Below are 6,661 nucleotides of genomic sequence, written 5' to 3' on the forward strand. Positions count from 1 at the left end.
TCTGGGTGCCATGTCCCCCCCCAAAAAATAAAAAAACCAACCCTGCTCCTTCGCTGTCCCGGCTCTGGCAGCCGCGGTGCAATGCAAGGATGCAAAGCAGAACAGGAACTACAGGTGAGGAGCATCTGATCCCTTTGGGGTTTGGTTTTGGTTTTTTTTTTTCCTCAGCTAGCTCATTCTGGTCCCAAGAGAGGCTTACTGGGCTCTGACAGTCAGGGAAAACTTCACTTAAAATACATCTCTGATTAACCTGCTGTTAACCAGCAAAATAATAGCACTCTGCAGCTTCGTTTGGATGTTACAGTCCATGAATCCCTTTGGAAGAAACATGAGTTATATACACTCTTATGCCCAATTAAAAAAAACCAACCAAACCATGCCAGTCTTAAGAAGTCATTATAATATTTAAAACCTAATGAAAACCCATATTTCTGTATTTGCACTTAGAGCAAGAACAAAGCACGGAGGAGGAGGCTTGCACAGTGCCCTTTGCAGTAATAATCCTCTTCTCAGAGCTCTGCACCTGATGCTTCTGTTACCTTGGATAAATCTGGGGTGGCACACACAGAATGTTATACCAGGTTCTGATGGTAGGTTGTGAAACTGCTTTTTCTTCCCCTCCCCCTACCCCCTTCTTATCTGTAAAATTATCAACTAAACTATTGACTTGGGGACTCCAGGAAATTAGTATTAATTGCAAAACAACACTTGGTTTGGCTTTTCCTATCTTTCTAAACAGTCATAGGATTCATATAATTTTCTGTTTTCAAAACAGACCACAAATCTTGAAAACATTATAAATCCGAGACTGAGTCAATAATTTCTTTAGTCTATAAAAAAACACATGTTAAAGCCCACATCAGCATCAACCCAGATGGAGGAGCACACAATTAGGATAGAGTTTTCAAACCATGTGATCAAAGCTGAAATTAATTTCTCTGAGTTACTATCTTTCGATGGTTTGCAGTATTCCATTTGAATTAGTTCCTATACATCTGTAACAATTCTCACACAACTACTTGCCTTTTGTTTCCTCAGTGCTCATTTGCTTTTGAGACTGCTTGGGCTAGTAAAGTTCTCGGTCTGTATTTCAAGTCAGAAATACTGGTCTAAAGAACCAGGAGAAGTCTCATATAATTATCACAGTTAAGTTGTTTAAATCATGTTTATGGCTCTTCCCCTTTATAAGAAGGTGTGAAAAGACTAAAGTCAGTTTCTCAGCCCAGCTCCCAATGACAGCCAATGCAATAAGATGCCTTAAAAAGAAGTTTAATAGTCATTATCATCGATCTGTTTCTCTGCTTCCCTCCTGTCATAGTAGGCCATCAGAAAGCACCTTTCCCTTCTCATTCCTGGGCTTTGCTGTCCCTTAGGCTCACGTCTGGTACTTTTTACAGAATATGTTTTCATAACATTTGAGATAAGCTATCTCCAGTGCACCAGTACACACCTTCAGGAGTACAGACCTTGTTCCTTTTAGCTTCCCTCCTACACTGAATACCCAACATTAAATATTCAGAAGAAAAGGAGGGAGAATTCAGCCCCCCTTGTCCTACGTTCAAACCTCCTTAGCTGCTTTCTCTGACCCCAAAAGCCTGCACAAAGTTAAATTGCTTCAATAACATCACTGAGAGATTTCCTATTTCATCTTTTTCTCCACCTTTCTGAGGATATTCAGATGGCCAGGGCAATCTAGTAATACACAAGAGAAATAAATTCAAATCCCCTTGATATTTTACCTTTTCAGTGAATCGCAGGTTGCTGAGTAAAATATAAAATTACCTTCTCGACTGCCGGTGCTGGGCTGGATGTCCAAAGGGAGCATCCCTTCTACACATCGTGCAACTGATGGCACGTGGACCAAGTGGGTCGCACAGATCATACAACAGGCTCAATAGGAAAGCCCCATCGCCCAAGAATCTTGGAAGTGATCATGGACTGGCCAGAAGGCGAAGATTTTGGAATATCGCCAGAGAAGGAGGTGGCGCATGCTGAAGAGGCCCCATGTTGGGTGCCAAAAAGGACTGTCGTGGTTTAATCCCAGCTGGTAACTCAGCCCCACGCAGCCGCTCGCTCCCTCCCCCTCGCTGGGATGGGGGAGAGAATCGGGAGGGTAAAAGTGAGAAAACTCGTGGGTTGAGATAAAGACAATTGAGCAAGTAAAGCAAAAACCATGCACACACAAGCAAAGCAAAAGGAGGAATCCATTCCCCACTTCCCACGGGCAGGCAGGTGTTCAGCCATCTCCAGGACAGCAGGGCTCCATCACGCGTAACGGGGACTTGGGAAGACAAACGCCATCACTCCCAACATCCCCCCTTCCTTCTTCTTCCCCCAGCTTTCCATGCTGAGCATGACGTCCTATGGTCTGGAATATCCCTTGGGTCAGTTGGGGTCAGCTGTCCCGGCTGTGTCCCCTCCCAACTCCTTGTGCCCCCCCAGTCTCCTCACTGGTGGGGCGAGAAGCAGAAAACCCCTTGGCTCTGTGCAAGCACTGCTCAGCAATAACTGAAACATCCCTGTGTTATCAACACTGTTTGCAGCACAAATCCAAAACGTAGCCCAGTACCAGCTACTATGAAGAAAATTAACTCTCTCCCAGCCAAACCCAGCACATTCTGTCATCTTTGATGTAAAGCTGCAGCTACCACTGGATCAATAAGACAGGCAGGGAAAAGCTTTTGCCCCTGAGATTTTCAGTATATTAAGCACCCAGCTGCTCAGCTGCCTTTAGGAAGCTTCTTGAATGGGTGAAAGACGTGTGTGCCCTTAGACTGCCACAGGAGAGGTAAAAAAAAAACCCCAAACCAAAACAACTTCTGTGCATGATTCAGAAACTGGGGTTTGGGAACTTTAGTGAGAGGTATTACGCAGCACTGAGAACCTGGCGATTTCAGGAGATAGGCAACAGCTTAGCCGGAGCTTTCGATTTTAAGAACTGCCCTCAGGTACCTAAAATGGTACCCAGGCTATTGAGTCCTTTCATGGATGTATGTCAAAGTCTTGGATAACCGAAGCTTTAATTACTCCAGATTGAGCCACATAACCTGTTCAGAGAAGGAGCTGACTGTTACATGGGTTGTATGGCACTCATGACATTACTATTGTACCAGCCTGTAGGCATTACTCTGATAAGAAATGCTGATAATAGTAATAATTGCTATTGTATCTGTCAATTTTTACAATGGAACAATACAGTTGGTAACAAACACTTCATTAATTTGAACCACAGCTATTACTTCAAGTTGCCAGCTACACAGTTTTTTACTGGAACTCCCCACTAAGCTAAACTTAGGCATTTCCAGTATTGCAGCTCTCTGCTTTAGATGTTTTGCAATCTGTCTTTTCAAAATAAAAGATCTCAGCCGCTAAAAAGGTAAACATCAGATTATGACTTGATACCTACCTGACATCCACTTGTTGTCTCCCATATCCCACAGTTTTATGCTCTGTAATCCATTCTTCCTTTCCTCACATCAGGGTGAAGTGGACCAAACCTGCATTATGGTCCTTTCTGGACCATGTTAGTACACACATCATCAAGCCTAGCAGAAAAAAAAAAAAGAAAAAAAAAGAAAAAAAAAGATTTGGGGTGGGGCTAAATGAATCTTGCATGCAGGTTAAGATCTGAAATTTGATTTTTCCAAACTGAGCTGTTGAACCTCATAGGTAGTTAATATATTTGCTGACTCTCAAAGGAACTCTGTTAGTTCCCTTTCTGCATGCCATGGACATGGCAGCTTCTTGAACACCAGAGAAACATTAGCTAGATGAATGTCACCAAAGACATGGGGAGGTCAAACACCTTCATATTTGTACAAGCAGGAACTTTCTCTCCCCTGGTGGCAGGATAGAATAGAATGGAATAGTGGAGTGGAGTTGGAAGGGACCTACAACCATCATTAATCCAACTGCCTGACCACTTCAGACTGACCAAAAGTTAAAGCATGTTGTTAAGGGCATTGCCCAAATGTCTCTCAAACACTGATGGGCTTGGGGCATCGATCACCTCTCTAGGAAGCCTGTTCCAGTGTTTGACCACCCTCTCGGTAAAGAAATGCTTCCTAATGTCCAGTCTAAACCTCCCTTGATGCAGCTTTGAACCATTCCCATGCATCCTAGTGCTGGATCCCAGGGAGAAGAGCTCAGCACCTCCCTCTCCATGTCCCCTCCTCAGGAAGCTGTAGAGAGCAATGAGGTCTCCCCTCAGCTTCCTTTTCTCCAAACTAGACAACCCCAGAGTCCTTAGCCTCTCCTCATAGGACATTCCTTCCAGCCCTTTCACCAGCTTGGTTGCCCTCCTCTGGACGCATTCAAGTTAAATTTCATGCCACTGATGATCGCCCAATGCTCCAATCTATCTAAAACCCTCTGTAAGGCCTCTTGTCCCTCAAGAGAGTCAACAGCATCTCCCAGTCTGGTATCATCAGCAAACTTTCTAATGGTGCATTCAACTCCTGCATCCAGATCATTGATAAAAATATTGAACTCAACTGGCTCTGGAATTGAACCCTGAGGAACACCACTGGTGACCCACTGGTCGCCAGCCAGACGTAGCCCTAATTGATGGGCCCTATTGATGTAGGATCATCGATCAATTGCAGGAGCCCATTTGTGGTTTAAGGATCACTACCTCACCCTTCTTCCATGATTTAGGAACCTTGACAGGATGGGGCAACATATAATTATGGGTGCCACGTGCATTTGGAAAACAGAATGCAAGATCGCATTTGATTCAGAAAGTCTTAGGTGTGCCAACATATGAGGCAGCATTAGCCCGCACAAATGCTGAAAAGTTAGAGTTTAGTATTTCCACAGGAGTTCAAGCTGAATACCTATGGACTCCATAACCAGTTCCCACATTTGGAAAACGTCCTAATAAGTAATCCGAGGAGATTAGGGCTGTGTAGTGTTTGCATTCCTGCCATGCTTTAGACTCAGTGTGTCCCTATCTGCTAATACACTATTTTGTGCCATAGGCTTGTTCTTTCATCCCAGCAGAAGTGGCCACTGCCAATATATTTGCAACAATATGCCTCGGAAAAATATTTTGAATTGTGGTGAACAGCAAGAAAGAAGCCAGGGTATTGTTTTGCCTGATAAGCGGCGTATCAGACTCAAAGTGCCTTCCTCTGCTTGCTATTTCGGACTGGTAAAAAATCAATTCAGTGGATTGTGTAGACTGCCTCCTTTTTTACTGTGAGTCAGTAAATGCGTTCCTCTTTCACTACAGTTGTGTAGGCAGCAGTAAAAACTTCAGTAATAAAGGATGCTATGAATTTCAACAACACGGGTAACTGAAGGATATAATCAGAGCAGCCAGCCACAAAACATACCCCAAAATCTCCATCCATAAACAGGGGCTTCTGAAAACAGCACACAAAAAAAAAAAGTAAAAAAAAAAGTGCTAATTAAGCTGAGTAAGCCAGAACAAATTATAGATAAACAAAATAAAGCATGATTTATAACAATGCAATATATAGATATAGGAGGAGAATGCAAGTTGTATCCATAAGTAATCATTTGGGACTTGTAACTCCTGTTCCTCCTTTTTCTTTTCTGGTTATTCCTGCTCATGTGGTGCAACGTTAGAGGAATGAGAAGTAGGATCAGTGCTACTTCTTGGAGTTTACAGCAGCAAGCAGGAAAGATTGCCGTGGTAGGGACTTGAAAAGGTCCTAATGTTTTACTGAGGACTTCTGATGTGGGGCTGTTCAGCCAAACTGGTGCTATGGAGAAGACACTGTACTTTCCATGGGTCTGAAAGAATTTGAGATCTCCTGATGGACATACCTGTAAAGCTTCACGCTAGTTGCCTATGCCTAAAATAGGCTTTAATCTTTCTGCTCCTCTGGGGTGTTATGAACCCAAGGTTGGCATCTATCAACAAGCATACCAGGATGTCGTCCAGTGCCTTTCAATCTGTAAAGGGGGCTTATAAGGAAGATGTAGAGAGACATTTTACCAAGGCCTGTAGTGACAGGACAAGGAAGAACAGTTTTAAACTGAAAGAGGGTAGATTTAGATTGAAAATAAGGAAGAATTTTTTACGATAAGGGTGGTGAGAGAGTGGAACATGTTGCCCAGAGAACTTGTGGATGCCCCATCATTTTCGTTGGTCATTGATCAAGCTGACAAATGTAAATAACAACAAATTTGTGTAAAAGTATAACAGAACATCCCTTAAACTCTTTATAGCTCTCATAAAAGTTGATTACAAGACCACTGCAAAAAACCTGAGAGGTGGCACACCGTATGCGTAAAACCTGAATCCTAAGCACGCTGATCCATATTCCCCTCCAGTTCAAAACTTTGCAATTGTTGTTGCTTCCTGGGACTACTTGATGACCATGAATTCTCCCTTTTCTGCTATGAGCTGAAGATCATGTTTTAGGGAAAAAATCACCAGTGGCATGTAGCTTAATCCGAACACTTCCTCCAGAGCCACACAGCAGAGTCACGCTGTTGGAGCAATAACAATGCTGGCAAGGACTTTTAGTAAATCTTTAGAAATTCTTAATTGCACTTTGTTCATGGTCCTGAACACCGGTCTAGAAAAGACTCAGGTGAGCAAGGCTCTGATAAATAGTGTTTTAGTGGAGCATCTGATGTGGCACAGAGCTGATGCTCACCATATTCTTTCCAGGTGTTCCCCATTATT

The sequence above is a fragment of the Harpia harpyja genome, chromosome 16 (assembly GCF_026419915.1).
Source record: "Harpia harpyja isolate bHarHar1 chromosome 16, bHarHar1 primary haplotype, whole genome shotgun sequence".
NCBI classification, from domain to species: Eukaryota; Metazoa; Chordata; class Aves; order Accipitriformes; family Accipitridae; genus Harpia; species Harpia harpyja.